The sequence below is a fragment of the Macadamia integrifolia genome, chromosome 13 (assembly GCF_013358625.1).
Source record: "Macadamia integrifolia cultivar HAES 741 chromosome 13, SCU_Mint_v3, whole genome shotgun sequence".
Lineage (NCBI taxonomy): Eukaryota > Viridiplantae > Streptophyta > Magnoliopsida > Proteales > Proteaceae > Macadamia > Macadamia integrifolia.
The window spans coordinates 15262582-15281259 of record NC_056569.1 but is presented as its reverse complement, the minus strand read 5'-3'; positions in this window follow the sequence as shown (position 1 = coordinate 15281259).

Genomic DNA, 18678 nt, shown 5'->3' with positions numbered 1-18678 from the left:
AAAAAAAAAAAAAAAAAAGAAACCCTATCAACGTTAAGTAAATTTAATTCATTCACATGCAAACAACTAGCAAGGCACAAAGCAAAATGCAAAACACCTGCAATAAGAATTATTATTCAGAATTCCTTATTTCTTTTATGGAATATGATGCCTCCGCACAATCACATGTTGTTCACAGGTTCAAAATATGAAAATAGCCTCTTCTAGGAAGCAGGAAGTAAGGTTGTGTACAACTTGTTCCTCTTAGACCTCGCAATAGCGGGAGCCTCGTACACTGGGTTACTCCTCTCTCTCTAGAAATAAAGGTCGTAAACGTAAAACCGAACATAAACAGTAGGGGTGTCAATCCCAAGCCCAACTCTCTCTCTCTCTCTCTCTCTCTCTCTCTCCTCTCTAGAAATAAAGGTCGTAAATGTGAAACCGAACATAAACAGTAGGGGTGACAATCCCAAGCCCAAACTAGCAGAATCGTTGGAGCTTAACCCATACCTATTATTAACATCTCGGGCCTAAGCCCGACCCATTTATAAACAGATAGTACACAGGTCAAGGAGTAAGCCCAACCGGCCCAATATGTTTACAAGTCTGACTCAACCTGGCACGTTTGGTCTGACCGTTTATATGTATATTTTGAATTTGAATTTTTTTTTTTTTTTTTTGATATAATAGGGTATATAATGATATTTTTACCAATTATTGAATGTAATTAAGTGTAAAGTCTTTTTAAAATTATTGATGATCTAGTAAAATATATTAAAATTTCTTAAATCCAAGACAATTAAATATCATTTAAGGCCTATTTAAGGCTTTATTGGTGTATTAGCTCTTTTAAGGCCAGATTATAGTCCGACTAGGAAAAACCTAGTTAAAACCCAGAACTCGACCTAGCCTGACACGAGACCGGTCGAGACCAATTCATTCCTTATATAGGTAGGTCACGGTGCAAGGGTACAGGCCCACCAGGCCTAGTTAAGCTCAAACAAGAGTCACAAGATTGGCCTGGCCTGACCGATTGACACTGATGAACAAGCACTATAAAACCTCATGTAAATTAGAAAGGAAAAACCAAATAGAAATTGGTAAAACCGGACTAAATGTAAACAACTCTAATATTGGTTGATTCTTATTTGGTGCGATTTTGATTTCACCTTGCCAAAATGTATACCAAATTGAAGGATGTCCTAAGTTCGACTCCCACTAGGCACACCTTGGGCCACTCACATGAGGGTGTTTAGTGCTCTTCACTGCTTGCAGTAAAAGTTGAATGGTTCTCATTCAACCCCGGTATAACTTGGTCCATGCGTTATGTGGTCAGTATGAGTCAAACCAAAGGCCTGGATACCCATCGTTAGCCAAAAAAAAAAAAAAAAGTATACCAAATTGAAACCAGACCGATTGACACCCTTAGTCAAAAAAATGAATGATGGATCTCCATGTAGGGAGGGCTAGGTGATCTCTGCCTCTAAAACCTCCCTCCCCGTTTCCACTGCTCTCTCTCTCTCTCTCTCTCTCTTTGTTTGTCCCCTCCCTCCTCTCACTCGGGCACAGATGGCCCTCTGGGAATCTAATCCGAATAAAACTACTACGAGTAGCAGGAACTCTCCCGCTACCCATGCATGTCAATGTTTTAGAGAAATATTTATTGATGCAAAAGAAGAAATCAATTGCTTCACATCTGAAATAGTTGTTGCTATATCAAGTGATTGAGTGCTATTCGGATAAAAAATATAGCCAATGACCTCTTTATGATCATATTCAAAGGGTAATAGTATATCGAAGTACCCAACTTTAATGGCCTGTGATAGAGCATGTCAAATAGTAAGAGCATCTCTTTGGATTGTTGGACCAAGACAAACATATAGAGAGATGGCCTTCTACTGCCAACCTCTGTGATCTGTAAAAATATATCGAAGTCCGTCCTTTGAATCTCCACGAGAAAGCACTACAGCACAATTAACTTTCACGAAACCAGATGAAGGGGGACTCTTAAAGACATTTTTGTTGCAGTATCACTTAGCTTGGATGGAGGAACAGTCTTTAGTCGAGCTGAAGTGGCTAATAGAAATCACTTCATGTGGTGACCAACTCTTGCTTTTAAATGCTAGATCATTTCTAGCACACCAAAGGTACCAGCACAGAAATGAAGCATGAGAAAGGGAATCACGAACTATCCTCTTATCTTGGCAGAACAGAAAGTCTCAACTCCCCAACCACACTGAAAATTTTGGACTTTGATCTTATGGGTGTTTATACATTAAAGCACTTCTGAACCAAACAGCCCTTACAAAACGATAATCAAGTCGCAAGTCATCACCAGACTCCTTCGTCGCTCCACATCTGATACTGGCTGGTTAATGAGAATATTTCGAGAGTTTAGGCCATCTCTTGTGAACATGATCTAAAAGCTTAGAAAGACAATTTTCATGTCATTAGATCTTGAACCTAAGAGAGAGGCTCCAAAGTAAAAGTAGTGTGAAGGCATTTTATACATTTTAAAGAAAATTACAGATGGGGAAGTGTTTTCTGTAGGGGGAGTGCAGTTCCTACAAGTGTGCAGGGCCAATGGAAGTGTACAAGAGGAAGCATCCACATAAATGTCATTTTCCTTTTCATGGGAGGCAGGCTGGTCATTTTACCCCCATGTGTCTTGGCACAAGGCCACACTCCCTCCACAGAAAACATTTTCCCATTACAAATAATCATTTGATTTTAATCTTTTAAATATTTAGGCCAAAACCTTGACTATGCGGTAAACTAAGTCAATACACTCCGTTTTTATTTACTAAAACACCATTGCCACAAGGTCCCTAATCCTTCCATAAAATGTCAATCATCCATTGAACAGTGTCAAGTATTAACATATTGGTTGATGTGGCCTTATAAGGAGACATTATTGCTCTCACCAAATTCTCAAAGAGATGGCATAAAGCTATAAAAAGATTCTCACCGTTATCTAGTAATGGCAAGCTACTACGGTCCAAGAGGAGGTAGACCAAAATATTAATTTAATTTTCTTATTCAATTTTGGTCATTAAATTCTTTCCATATTCTTATATTATGGTATTAGAGCAAGTTTTCTCTGCATCTAGATTTAGATTATAATCGGGATTGAGTAATTTAAAGGATTGATTTAAATTTTAAAATTTTTCTTTTTGGGTTTTCTATCAAAATTTTGATCGGAATCCAACATTGGTTAAATATCCGGCGGTTGATGGTGACCTCTTAGCCGATGGGGTCGTTGCCCCTCCAGGTAACAGCCATGATAGCCTGTTGGCCAGCCATATGCGCAGTTGCCCTTTTCCTTTCTACTTTAGTTGGAATTGGATAAGTTGTGAGGGGAGAGAAGAAAATGAATATCCCATTGATTCTCTCTATAGAGATAAAGTTGCCTATGGTTATTAAAAAAAGAAACTCCAAAACCCGGGTTGAAATCGTCTGCAATTCCGATCTCGTACAATTCCGTGCAATACCACCTTCAGGCGGTGACACGTGTATTGATACCAATACAATGGTCCAGATCTGGTACAACTAAAAAAACATTAAATCAGTGAAGAGGCATTTAAATCAGATTTGGACCATTGAATTGGTATCAATACACGTGTCACCCCCTGAAGGTGGTATTTCACGGAATTGTACGAGATTGGAATTGCAGACGATTTTTTCCCCCAAAACCCTCTAACGTATGGGGTGGAGAAATTGGATAAGTTGTTAAGTCATCATGACGTGATGTGATGGACAATTAATGCCCTTAATTTTAAAATTATGATGAAAATTTATATACCCATCATAACACCTCATCAATGAAATTGTAAATTGTATGACTTTTGAAATTTCAAATATGCAAAAATGATTGCTTTATCACTTACAAGTAGCATGAGTTTCAAAACCACTTTTTAGTGGTAAAGACAATAGGTGGTTAGAAAGAGATTTACATGAAATATCTTTTAGTTCTTAAGAAGGGTTTTTAGTTTGGGTTTCCCCAACAACCCATATGAAGCCTTAAACAAAGGACCCAAATAATGATGTATAGGTGACTCATTTAAAGGCATACTATGGTCAATTTTATGATTCGACCCTAATGGACATACCCAACCCGAATGAGTCAACATGAATCAGTGGGTGCAGGTTGGTGTAACCCAGTCCAGATGAATTAGCCCGACCTAGGCATTCCAATTGGCTCATTTCAGTTAGATTAGGTTGGTTCGTTTGTTTTACTTAGTCAATTTAAATTGTCTGATTGCTTTGATTGAGTGACCTAAATCCAATTTGGCCCTCTTCTATTATGAACCCAATTTTAACTTCACTTTTGGCCTGGTGCTTTAGTGAATCATGTAGTTATGAGCTTCTTTTTTATATAGAACATGTGTTGTACATTTTATATATGGTAGTACATTTTTTTTTTCATACCTTTAGAGATTGGTAATTTGTCACCTGAAGTTCTAAGGTCGGTCCTTTTGAGGGTTACACAATTTGGATCTTCTTAATCCAAAATTTTGGTTTCAGAACCTAATTCTGAAACGATATGAATCTTTGGGACTTTATGCTTATGAAATCATGTTTTGGACCTCATTTTGCATTTTCTATACTTTCTAGATATTAATTATGCATATTTTCATATGCTTTTTATATTTTTTAATTTTTTAATTTTTTTTTTTTTTTGCTGTACCATTATTTCACATGAAGTTATTTGTTAACATTACTTGAACAAATATGTTAAAGTTACTGACATTTTGACAAGTCATTTTGCATTTTAATTAACACTTGATAAACCTTGATTGAGAGCATAACTAGTACAATAATAGATTCAATAAATTATTGGCACTCTATTTTTTATTTGTAAAATGAAGAATCAAGCTTATGAAAACATAAGGTGTCTAAATGTAAATATTATAAGAAATGTCATTAAGAAATTGTAACTTATGTTGCATTCTATAAAGTGATGGGCATTCCTTAAATGCATAGATTACATAATTATATTGCAACTAATGTATGTAGATGATTCCCAACGAGAAGAGATTGTTTTACATATACATTATTTATGATAAGATAGTTGTGATAAGTATTAGGCATTACACCCAATGGTGTAGTTTTGACTTAGTGTGATGCACATTAGTTTTACCACAAATCAAACTTTTATTATTATAATTGCATTCCAATGACAAGTTGTAAAGGACTCCCGTTTGATTTTGAAACAATTTAAGTAAAACATAATTTTGACTATTTCAGTATAAATTTTGACAAACTATTGCAAGGGTAGCAGCAAGCCAATAACGGGTTGCAATGAGCTTTTGTATGTTGTTAGTAACTAACAATGACTAATATCAACATAAGATAGTAAAAATTAACATGAATTAACTTTTAGTATAATATTAACATGTTTTATTTAGTTTTTTAATTGATTACTTCTCTTAAATTAATTGCAATCCAACTGGATAATCTTTAAAGATTTCCCATGCTGGCTGGGGATAATTACCAGGAATGGAGGAAAAATGTCGAAACGACATTAATAGTTATGGACAATGACCTTGCCATCCCTAAAGAGAAGCACCTCATACGAAATCAAGTACACAAAAGGAAAGAGATCACTTTAAAGAGTGGGAGCGAGCCAATAAGGTTTGTCTTTCCATAATAAAAGGGCATATAAATCAGACCATCAACAGCTCAATCCCAGATTCTGATAAGGTAGTTGATTATCTTAAAATTGTGGATGAGCAATTTGTCAAGTCAGATTAGCCCATAACTATGACCCTTATTAGAAAATTTAACCCCATCAGATATGATAGTTTCAAAAGAGTGAGAGTTTATATTTGGGAAATGATAGACATAGTGGCCCAGCTGAAGGCACTTTAGGTGGTTCTTCTAGATAACTATCTGATATACCACATTTGAATTCTATTTCTAAGGAGTTCACTGGCATAAAGACCTCCTATAATACAAGAAGGAGTAGTCAATCAATGACTTACTTCACATATGTGTTGAGGAGGAAGATAAGTTGAAGAGAGATTCAAAAGTGGAAAGTGTAAATCTAACAACTACTAAGTATAATGGGCAATCCAAGTCCAAACTGAAGAAAGACAAAGGGAAGTTTCCTATAAATATTGAAGGCATGAAGGCTTCTCCAAAATGTTTCTTCTGTAAAGAAACCAAAACATCAGGATGAGGATTACGCTAAATACAAGTAGTGGTTAGAAAAGAAAGGTATTTTTAAAGTTTTTGTATGCTATGAATCATTATTAGATGATTCTCATAACAATAACCGATGGGTTGATTCTGATTGTACAAGTCACATTGCCCCAATACCTTGCAAGGCTTTCTAGAAACAAAGCTACAAACGGAAAATGAAAGATGCATCTATTTAGGCAACAAAATACAATTTGAACTCGTAGCTGTAGAAATTTTCAAATTAGTTTTTCATTCAGTATTTGTAATGGATTTGGATAGCACATGTAACATTCCATCATTTAAGAAGAACTTGATATTAGTGTCACATTTGACACCATTAGGATTTGTTTTTCATTTTAGTTTAACTTTAAAGATTTTGAAAAGCAATGTGAGGGTTGGTTATGGTAATTTAATTGATGGCTTGTGTTTGTTAAATTTAGCCTATGCTTATGAAAGTAGTTTATTATCCACATCTAATGAGATATGGTCCATGTTATGACACCAAAGTTTAGATCATAACTCTATTGAGGGGACCAATCTTTTTATTCTCTCAATAAGAAGATACTTTCAAATTCTTCTCTAGCTCGCATGGTATTCATCAGGGTTGCTCTCCTAGCCCTTTCCTGTTCATTGTAGCCATGGAAGGCCTTTCTCGGCTTTTAGCTGCATATAGGGATTTAAATCTCTTCAAGGCTATCAAAGTATCTTGGTATGCTCATGAAATTTTGCATTTGTTTTTTTCTGATGATACTTTTATTTTCTATCGACCAAGCCATGAAGACCTTTCTACTGTTAAATGTATTTATTGATCCATTTTCTGATCTTTCTGGGCTTTCCATTAATTTAAATAAAAGTTGCTTGGCTTTTAGTGCTAATATTTTAAAAGAGAGAAGAACTGCTCTAGGTAAAGTCTTAGGTATTCCTAAAATGTATTCTGATGCTATTTACCTTGGGATTAACTTTTTTTACTTTCGATCCAAGAGTCGAAAATTTTCTTCTTTCATCCATCGTACGAAGAACAAATTGGCCACTTGGAAAGCTTCCTCTCTATCCTATGTTGGCCGACAGGTTCTCATCCAATCTGCGCTTGCTTCGATGCCTTCATACCTAATGTCCTGTTTTTCCATTCCAAAGAATGTATACAAGAAGCATGACTCTATTTGTCTCCACTTTTGGAATGGAGACTCTGAATCACATCGAACAACTCATCTCATTAGTTGGAACAAAATCTGTCGCCCAAAATCTTTTGGTGGGCTTGGCCTATGGAACGCAATCACCCAAAATAAGGCACTTCTTAAGTTAGGATGGCGAATGCTGACCAATTCCAGTATTTTGTGGTCCCAGGTGTTGAGGGCCAAATATTTTCATAATAGGCAGTGTTTGACCCCCGCACTCTGAAATCCAAAGGGTCCTCATGGTGGAATCCGATTGTAAGTATACTCCCTACTCTCAAATGCTTGAATGTTCGAAAAATTGGTAATGGGGAATCTACTTACTTTTGGTATGATCCATGGATTTTTTCATCAAATGTTTGTTTCATTAATGCATATGCTCCTTCCTTTTCCTCTACCACAACTTTGTATATGATTAATAATTTTACAATCAACTTTCAGTGGAATTTTGGCCTCTTACTCGCTGCCTTACCTATTCATGTTATTAATTGGATCATGTCCATCCCGATTTCAAATGAAAATGATAATTGGTTTTGTCATCTATCCAAGAAGGGATGTCTCACAACCAAGATTGCTGCTGAATATCTCTTCAATCAGTCTATCACTAATCACAATGGTTGCTATAACATGTGTGTATTTTCATCTCCCTACTCTAAATGGTGGCTTTTCTTTTGGGAACTCAGACTCCACCCAAAATTTAAGCTTTTCTCTTGGAGACTGACCCTTCCAAGAGCGCTCTGTGAAAATGGTTGGATATAGACACTACATGTGGTCTATGTCATATTGAGCTGGAAAATCCATTTCATATTTTCTTCTCTTGTAGTTTCTCACAATGGATTTTGGGTAGCTAGTCCGATGGGATTACGTTTAAATAATCTTCCCTATAATTCGGTTTCTAGTTTAATTATGTATATTTAAACTCCTATAATCTGGGTTTGAATGAACTATCTTCTATTTTTTATACTTTTATTGTAACATGCTACTTCCTATGGTATCATAGAAATTGTTGGGTCCTGATTGACACTGAGAGGGGGTGAATCAGTATGCCAAATGCTTTTTTATTTTTCAACTGTACCCCTGATGTAGCAATCACTATTTGCACATCAATAAATATATATAAAATCTACTGATGTTGCCCAGAGCTACTACGTATACTACTGACAATTCTTACTGCTACACAAAACTTACTCACATAACTTGTATTGCTGCCCAGAGCTGTCTTATAAATCTCACACTGTAATCACTGTCTCATACATACACAGTCGTATACACATCCACACTGCTCCACCAAGTGGCCAGGTCTACTAGATATACACACTCATCCTGTAGTCAAGCACTCCAATCCATAATACAAATACGAGCATACACATCCACAACACAAGAAATACGTGCTTTGGCCAGTTGTCTACATGAACAGAGTAATGCCCACTATAGGGCTCAGCATTTACTCAATACTAATTGTGACTGCACCCACATCTAAGGGAACACATTTCAAGTTTCCACCAATAATATACAATGGCTAGGTCTTCACCCCAATTTTTTCAGAATGATCTGAGAGGCCACACCCAAAGAAAATATGTTTAGGTAGTAGTAACTACCAAGGAACACAAAGCCCCTATGTCCAACACCCACTGAACACCAGTCAAAAATAAAATTGGGCTTATAACAATGCCCTATAGTGAAGCACTCATACAAGCGAATTTTCCCAAATAGACTACAACTATCACTTAGGCATTTTATCGAACATCTTGCCTACAATGATTTATAATAATAGAAATTTGATAAAAGTAAGGTTACCTTGGCAAGGAGTAACCGCTGGAGATGCAATGATGTCGATCTCCACTTAATGCGGATCACAACCACGTTGTCTCGGTGCCGCCAATACTTCAAACCCTGGTTAGTACTTGGATATCTTGAAGCAACTCACAAGAATCAAATTCTAGTTCTTCTTCTTCTTTCTTTCTTTTCTCCTTGTCTTTACTTTCAATGGAGCAACAATGGCATTCACACTCACACACACACACACTCCTCTCTCTCTCTCTCTCTCTCTCTCTCTCTCTTTACTTCTCCTCTTTTACTCTTCCTTATAAATAAAGCTTTAATGAAGACTATAATATTCTCAACACGAACCATCAAACTCCATTAATTGGGTTTGAGAAAATCTTTCTTTAGAGGCATTCAAGACACACACAAAGAGAGGGGAAAACTTCTTCTCTATTTCCCTCTTCTTCTCTTCTCTTCTCTTTTCCTTTTCTTTCTCTTAGCAACAACCAATAGAGCTTATTGCCATGGTTTCTAGCATCTTCCTAGACCTTTAATGGAGGCTATGGATCAAGTGCAAGAGGATGGGAGTTTTTTCTTTAAACCCTAAGCCTTCCATGAGATTCAACTCATTTTTTCAACAACCTCTGTGACCGTTCTACCTGATCTCTTCCCTTTGGTGTGTAGAGCTCAAAATGGTGAAGAATATCCAACTTGAATCACCCAAATCGGAGTTGGGATGAGGGAGATATGGCCCTTTGAATTTGGGCTAACCAGAAAGCTCAAAATGGAATCTTCGGTGGTTGGTGTAGAGTACGCTGGCAGTGCACACAATGATGGTGCAATCTGGACCGTCGATCTCATACAAGAAGAATATTTTAATCCGAGCCATTGGATGATTCAAACGGCTAATAAATCTCAGCCATAAGATTAGAATAAAGATGTCAATTGATGATGTCATGCTGATGTAAGCGGTCAGTTATTTCTTTTTGTTGTCGATTTTTATTGGCTCATTTTTTTGGATCTTAAGGGAGCTTGTCTCCCACTCAACCATTGGATCTGAATCCGTCAAGATTGACTTTGATCAGATATCATGAGATCTTTAAGATCAGAATCTTCATAATATCTTCTACACACGCGCGAAACACCACAACACCCCGTGATCAAGTGTAGCACCAGAGCATCATCTTAAATGCACCAATCCAATAGAAGGGCATGCGATGGAATATTTCATGACCTTATCAGCACAAATCCAAGTGCTCCCTTGGATTAGAATTGTGCCTACATGGCGCAATGTGAGCCATTGATGAAGGATCAACTGATTCTTCTTAATAGTATCTAAGCCCCTGCACCCATAAACTTCAATGCCAAAAACACCTTAATAGTTCAGACCTACAAGATATTGAAATTACACAAAATCCCTTAAAATTTTAAAAATAAATTCTGAAAAATCCTCCCTACACCGAGAGCAAACTGTGATTTTTCGGTTTGGAATTTCAAACTGGCTTCATGGAAATGCATGTAACTTTTTCATACAATTTTTTATCGAGACAAAACGAATTGTGAAGGAACCATGATTCAACGTTCTACAACTTTCCAAAAGACACTATCATCTGACTCAACCATGTACAAGACCAAAATACCCCTAAGACTTTTCAATGGCGCATCTTCCTTATACGAAATCAAAATGTGACGAAATCAGAAGCGTTGGAAAGATTGGATTTTTTTGTATTGTTACACGGAGAAAATTTCTTCCAAAAAATTCATCTTCAATGAAACTACCCCTGATTGCCACAAATATCATAACTTCTTCATATGATATCAAAACGCTATGAAATCAGAGGCATTAGACTAGATAAATTACAATCTATCTTTTTCATGAAGAAATGATCTTCCAAAAATATCATTTTAACTGCCAAAAATGCCCCTAAATGTTAATAGGCCAATTTTGTTAGATTTGACCTAGAAACCCGCACCACCTACCGTGAATGAATCAAACCACTCTATGCACACAATTTTGCTATGTTATCTCATTGGTGACACTGAATGCTGCCATGTCATCACTTTCAGCATCATCATTGTCATATGGTCAGATTACCAACAAGGACAACCATGAAACAACAATCTCCCCCTTTAGAGTTGTTGGCAACCACATCATCACCAATACACTCCAAAACTTCAATGAGTAACTCTCTCCCCCTTTGTCAACAAGTGCAAAGGGTGGAACCGATAGAATCTCCCTGAGTCCAATATGGGGGTAGCAATATCAAGCAACTTGCTCCCCCTCTCCTAATGCCCCTAGTGCTTGGGAAGAACCACCACTCCCAGTTTCTGTCTGAGGAACTCAAACTGATCTTTGGGAAGTGGTTTAGTAAAGATATCAGCCACTTGCTTTTCTGTGGGAACAAACTCCATCTTTACTTCACCTTCCATCACCTTGTCTCTCAAGAAATGATACCGGATGGCAAAGTGCTTCGTTCTAGAATGCATCACTAGGTTCTTGGAGATGTTGATGGAACTTGTATTGTCACAATACAATGGCACTGCCTGCTCAATCTCAATACTCAGATCCTTCAATATTTGCTTCATCTATATCACTTGTGTACAACAAGATGTAGCTACAATGTACTTTGCCTCCATAGTTGAAAGAGAAGTTGGCTCTTGTTTCTTGTTGTGCCAAGCCACCAAGCTGCTCCACAAATAGAATGTACCACCACTAGTGATCTTTCTATTATCCACACATCCAACCCATTCTACATCGAAAAAATCTAGCAAACTAAAGATATTGACCTTCGGATATCATAACTGAAACTCACTGGTCCCCTTCAGATATCTAAAAATTCTCTTCACTACTGCGACGTGTGTCTCCTTTGGTCTGGCTTGAAATCTGGCTATCATGCACACAACTTGTAAGATGTCAGGCCTACTAGCTATCAGATATAATAGGCTACTAATCATTCGCCTGTACAAGCTATGGTCAACTGATGGAGAGTCATCTTCCTTGCTCAACTAACACCCAATCATCATAAGTGTATTGACCGGCTTGCAATCATCCATGGTGAATCTTTTCAACATCTCCTTCACTTACTTAGAATGAGATATGAAGATACCTTCCTTCTTCTAACTGATTTGTAAACCCAAAAAGAATTACAGTTCACCTTACATGGATATCTCAAACTCATTTTGCATCCTCATTGCAAAGTCTCTACATAACTCATCTTTGTGATCCCAAAGATGATGTCATCTATATACACAACCACCACAATGTCTAGTTTCTTCAGTTCTGATATAAACATTATTGTCCACTAAGCCTTTCTTGAAACCCAACTTGCACAAGTAAGAGTGTAGACACCGAATTTTGTCACCCCCCGGCAATGATGACAATATGAAGAATTACATGTTAGACATTTTAGACTTGGAGAATTTTCAAGCTTAAAGTAGAAAATGACCATTTTTCTCCTATAAACTTTCAGAAGAAAATGTTTTCAAAAATTAGAATTTGATATTATGGATTATTTTCGTTTGTCCCCTCCAGTCGGACATTACACTTTGATGTGAGAACTATACGAATCGACGTCCGATTCTCTCTTTCATTATCTAATCTGGGTCCCTACTTTATGCATATTTTTGTAAAGGTTCCTGATCGAGACCACAATCGTGTCTCACATCATTGGATAGTGCTCGGAATGAGCTTTCTAACGACATATTACATGTCAAATTCTGACTAACGGTTTGAAAGATATGACCCCCAGAAGTTGACTCCAAAGTTCGGTATCAGATTCCATTCCGAGCAACCAAGGAATGCCAAATGGTGCCCAAACCCCTTTATCTAAAAGCAAGCCTTTTTGGACAATTCTCTCTAGTTTTTTAGTTCCACATCGGAAATAAGAGAGAATTGTCTCAAGTCCCAAGGCTATAAGTATAGCCCTTCATCTCTTCCAAAAGGAGGAGAAAAAAATTGAGAATTTTGGAGAGAGGATGGCCCCATCAAGGTTTTGGCTAACTTCTTCCCTCTAAAATCAAATATTCTCCAAGTCTAAAAGTTTAACACAATAATCCTTCCTTGAGCCGGGAGATCTAGTCCGGTTCGGTTCGATTTGAGGCTTGAAGCACAAGGATTATCTCCCCTTGTTTCTTGATTAAAGCTGGGTTTAAGGTATTTTTCTTCTCCTAATTGCAATTTTGAACTAGTTTATCTAATTTAATAGATTAGGTTCTAATTTATTAATGATTGGTTCATTTAGATTAATTAGGTTTAATTAGTTTCAATTTGGTTTAATATGGTTTATTAGATGTAACCCGATTCAATTAGGTGTATTTAGGTCTTTTGGTTCAATTAAATATGATTTTTGTTCAATTGGTTTAATTAATTTCATTTTAGTTTTATCCGGTTCAATTAGATGTAATTAGGTTCATTCAGACTGAATTATTATTATTTTTTTTGGTTTGTTTTAATCTCAATTGATTCTTAATTTACATTTGGCTTTATGATTCTACTTAATTGTTAATTGTTTTATCCTTTAGATCTCGGCCCTTGGATTAGGATCCAAGAACCATAATCCTTTCTCCCTTTTCTTTATCTCTTCTCCCATCTCTTCTTCCTTCTTTTCCCTATAGCAGAAAATCAGCTGCCTCCCTCCTCTTCTTCTCCTTCCCTTCTCCATGGCTGCCACCTCCCACTTCTTCTTCCAAACCTACAACCCTTTCCTTCTTTTTCTTCTTTTTCTTCTTATTCTCTTCTTTTCTCTTTTACCATGGCCGAATCCTCTCCACCCCCTTCTCCTTCCTTTCTTTTTTTCCTTAACCGAACCTGAACCCATCTTCTCCTCCTTTTTCTTTCTATTGAAGCCCTCTGAACCTTACTCCTCTCTTGTAACTTATTCCATCCCTTCCAGCAGCCACCATTCATCTACCTCCCACTTCTTCTTCCAAACCTGCAACTTCATTCTCTTCTTCTTCTTCTTCTTCTTCTTCTTCTTCTTCTTCCCATTTTCTCCTTCTCTTCTGTTCCTTGCTGCTGAATCCATAAATCTACAACTTCTTTCTCTTCTTCTTCTTCTTCTTCTTCTTCTTCTTCTCATTTTTTCCTTCTCTTCTGTTCCTTGCTGCTGAATCCATAAACCTACAACTTCTTCTCTTCTTCTTCTTCTTCTCATTTTCTCCTTCTCTTCTGTTCCTTGCTGCTGAATCCATAAACCTGCAACTTCTTTCTCTTCTTCTTCTTCTTCTCATCTTCTCCTTCTCTTCTGTTCCTTGCTACTGAATCCATAAACCTGCAACTTCTTTCTCTTCTTCTTCTCATCTTCTCCTTCATCCTCTCCTCTTCTCTCCCTCCTTTCTCCATAACTGAAATCATCCCCTACATCTTCCCACTTACCTTTTTCCATAACTGAAATCTGAACCACTACAGCTCCCATCTTCTTCCCTTTGCCAAAATCCATCTCTAGCCCATCGTCTTCTCTTCTTCTTCCTATTTTATTTTCTTGTTTTTTGTTATTTATTTAATTTTCTGATTAGATAGTCCATATTTGTAATACCCACAACCTATTATTTCATTTCTATTTTCTATGTGGAGTCTTCCCCTCCTTTCGTTCTTTATTTTTATTTTATCTATTTTGGTTTGATTTCAGGTCTGTAATGTATCCAACCCTAAAATTTAGGGTTGGGATTCCCCTAATTTTAAACTTTAAAATCAAATGATTTTCTGTTATTTCCCTTTTAATAAAGTATGGGACGTAGTCTAGGGCACATGTTAGCAAGGGCATGGCTGGCCCCTCAAACCGGCTCATAGTATTAGGTGCGTATTGGGGATTTAGGTTTTCCTACTATCTCCTATTTCTTGTACTTCAAACCTCACTCGTATTAATGTAGTACTAATCTAGATTGATTAAAGTAACGTAGTTAACATAATTAGTCATTTCAACTGTTGTTTATTTAATTGTGGTTTGTCAATTTAGCTTTTTAAATCACTGCATTTGATTTCTTCATTCAATTCAATTTATTAAACTTGTGTAATTACCAATCTTTTTCTCTCTAGTGGTTTGTTTATTTTAATCAGTCAACTAATTAGTTATTTAATGTAGGATAATTAACTAGATTAATTAGTTAAAAGATTCTCTTCTCATTAGCTTAACTAGGGTTCTGAAAAATGTTTAACTCATCTTAGGATTAGCTCAAGGTAAACATAATTAGTCCAATTAGGTTTTATAATTAATTTAATTAAACCTTAGGTTTAGTTTAATCCTCCTATACTAGATTAGGTAGATTAGTAAAAATGCATTCATTTAATGTAATTAATCCATTTCACTTTTATAAACCAATTAGATCTCATTTAATTTATAAATCTTTTTACCAATTAGATTAAGTAGGATTGTAATAATTTATTTCACAAATTACTAGGGATTGAGATTAGCCATTTTAATTAATTCAATTTAGGATCTCACAAATTCATTGATCATCCATCTAGGTCAAGCTCAATTAATCGAAGTAGTTTAATTTAGGGTTTCATAAGTTGCTAAACTAATCCTAGGTTTAGGCTTATTTAATTAGCTTAATCTAAGACTCATAATTCATTGATTAAATCATTTAGGGTTTTTAATTTTTAATTAGCGTAATCATTTCATTATTTGCATCATAACCTAGCTAGCATAATTTAGACACTTGGCGTAGGGTTTTCACATGTCATGCTTAGACACCTAGTTTAGGGTTTTCAGTGACCTAGATTTAGGACTAATTAGTAGGGTACAAATAAACTTTGGTCAAACAAAAAGAGACCGGCCTTAGGGCCGGGCAGACTGGGTGCTTAACACCTTTCCAGTCTGTCACTTGACACTTGTCCAGAATCTTTGTGCAAATTAGTCTTATCCATCAGAGTCATTAGTCTCTCTCCCTTGATTGGGGGAGACATTTATGGGTCCTAGACCCTTTCTAGGTGGCGACTCCCTTTTACCCATAATGTGTATCCCCCCCTTGGCATTTGATGACCAGGGGATACTATCTCATCTCATTAGAGTCAAACCCTAGCGTGTGTACATGCGCTACGTGCCCTATCACGACCCGGCGGAGGTCCATGATACCTATAGTGGCGACTCCACTGGGGATGTCAAACTCTTGATTGACCATTGTTTGTATAGCTTTGTTTTTACCTTATTATTTGTATATTGACATGTTATTTTTCACTTTTCATCACTTGCATACACTTCTTGCATTGAGCACAGCATGCCTCACCCTTATTCACCCCCGTGGTGTAGCTACCAGGGTTCCTCACATATGTTTGGGCCACCCCCAGTTACATCACACCCCTTGATACCGTGCCATTTGGGCTTAGAATACAGAACTTATCGGCGAGGCTGTTACCTTACGTGCTTGAGGGAGATCACACACATTTAGGTGTGCCCAAAGAGACGCTATTGGTCAACACTCTGAGATCGATTTGCTCGAGCTATTCCCCTATTGGTATATCAAAGGGACCACGTGCCTTTGATTCATTCCATGTATATGGGTGATAGGTATATAGGTCTTGTCAAGGTAGCCTTGCTGGTCCTAAACCTAGCCAACATGCATCATATACTTGGACATAAAACCAATAACTAGGATCAACACAACTAATGTACTATCGTTTGTGGTTCATGTGTGAACCCCTTGTAGTCATTTTTACCCATCTCAATCTACCATTCACCAATGGAAGGATTGGATTTATCATTAACATTAAAGGTGCTAGTGTTTATAACTACACCAGTTGTTGATTCTTATAACTGCACCGTATGATTGGTACCATGGCTATATGCTAACACCACTAGTCCGATGTGATATAGGTCTCAACTTGGTAAAGGTTTCACACATGCTATCTTGATGTTAATGGTGGACCTAAATTCGTCCACCATGATTTTCGGTGATTGATTCGATGTAGATCCACCTACATGGAAGTTCTTACATGAACCACCTTATTTGATCTATCAATTGAGAGTCTCTTCAACTTAGGGGCACTTCCTTTCAGTTTACCACTAAGTTGATACCACTCTCAATTGACCTAACCCATGTTTGGCATAGTTGTCCTTGTTTGTGCATGTTTTGACCCTAATTATGCTCAAGTAGGAGAATGTACTTGTTACCATCTCATCCTTTCTTTTGTCCATTTTCTAGTACCAATAAGGAGTGTAATCCGAAGTTTCACTTTCTCATCATATTCTACCCAATTGAGGCACAATTTCTAGTCAGGAAGGCCATTCCCTACCCTTGTGGGTTAGAGATCCTAATTCAATTAGAGGCTTTCACCAGAACCCTCATTAGAAGTGTTTCCCATTTCTCCAGAGGGTACGAATACCATGAGTCAAGATAACATTTCACCAGTAAATCTCAACCCCATGGAGGCCCGTGTCACTAAGATTGAGGAGATGTTAGCAAATTTAACTGCGATGATGCAAGCTCAGGCTGGGGTTGCTTGATCGGTAGAAGTTTAGGACCAACAGAGTAGTCTCCATAGTCCTAGGGTTGTTCCTCACCCCAATGTGTTAGGTGTTGAAGATGATGTTGTGATTGAAAATAGCCCTGCTATAGGAAAGTCTGAAAGTCTTGAGAACCAAGAGTTGAAGGATAAAGTTAGTCGCCTTGAACACTTGATCAGGAACCTTAAAGGTGTTGAAGATCAAATCATTGATACAATAGGGTTGTGTTTCTCTCCTCATGTTAGGTTTCCAGAAAAATTTAAATGGACCTCTGAAAAGTTTGATGGTAGGGGTGATCCCCGTACTCACGGATGAGCAACTGGGGAAGGCCTTCCAATTTTCACTGACTGGTGTTGCTCACCATTGGCTAATGGCCTTAGATTCTTCCTCAACCCACACTTGGGACGATATGATGAAGGCATTTACTCTCCAATACTCCTATAATGCAGAGATAGAGTTGACCAGGAGAGAGTTGGAAACAACAAAGCAAGCAGCAGGTGAAGGGTTCACTAGCTATTTGAAAAGGTTTCATGACAAAGCGGCTCAGATGTGGGATAGGCCAAATGAGAGAAAGCAAGTGAGAATGATAGTGAGAGGATTGCGAGACCCATACTGAAAGTTTTTGTTTGCTCTCCCCATCCTCAACTTTGATGGTTTGATAGTAGTGGCACAACAGGTCGAGGATGCCATCTTCTAAGAGGAACTCCCCAAAATGGATCGGTTTGCAACTGAGTCCAGTAATAGCAGAAGACCTCCACAAAAGAAAATCTCAGGGGTCAATGCCACAATGTCTGCTCTCCCTTATGCAACACCAACATCGTCCATAATGATAGCTCCGTTCACACTAGAGCAAGGGATAGCTCCTCCCAGTCGACCTGAGAGGTAGTTCGTCAATTTGGGTGCACCTCTGAGTTCAGTTTTTAGCACATTAGCGAAGGCCGGATTGATTTCCATGATTCAACCAAGGCCTATTCTCGAGCCAAAGCCACGTTGGTATAATCCAGACCTATTCTGCCACTATCATTGTCACACCCCGATCACACTGAACCGGAGCGGTGACCGAGTTAACACCGGTTAACCCAAACCTGCCAGGATCATCAGATACTGTATTCCACCACAGCATACACACACTAACATAA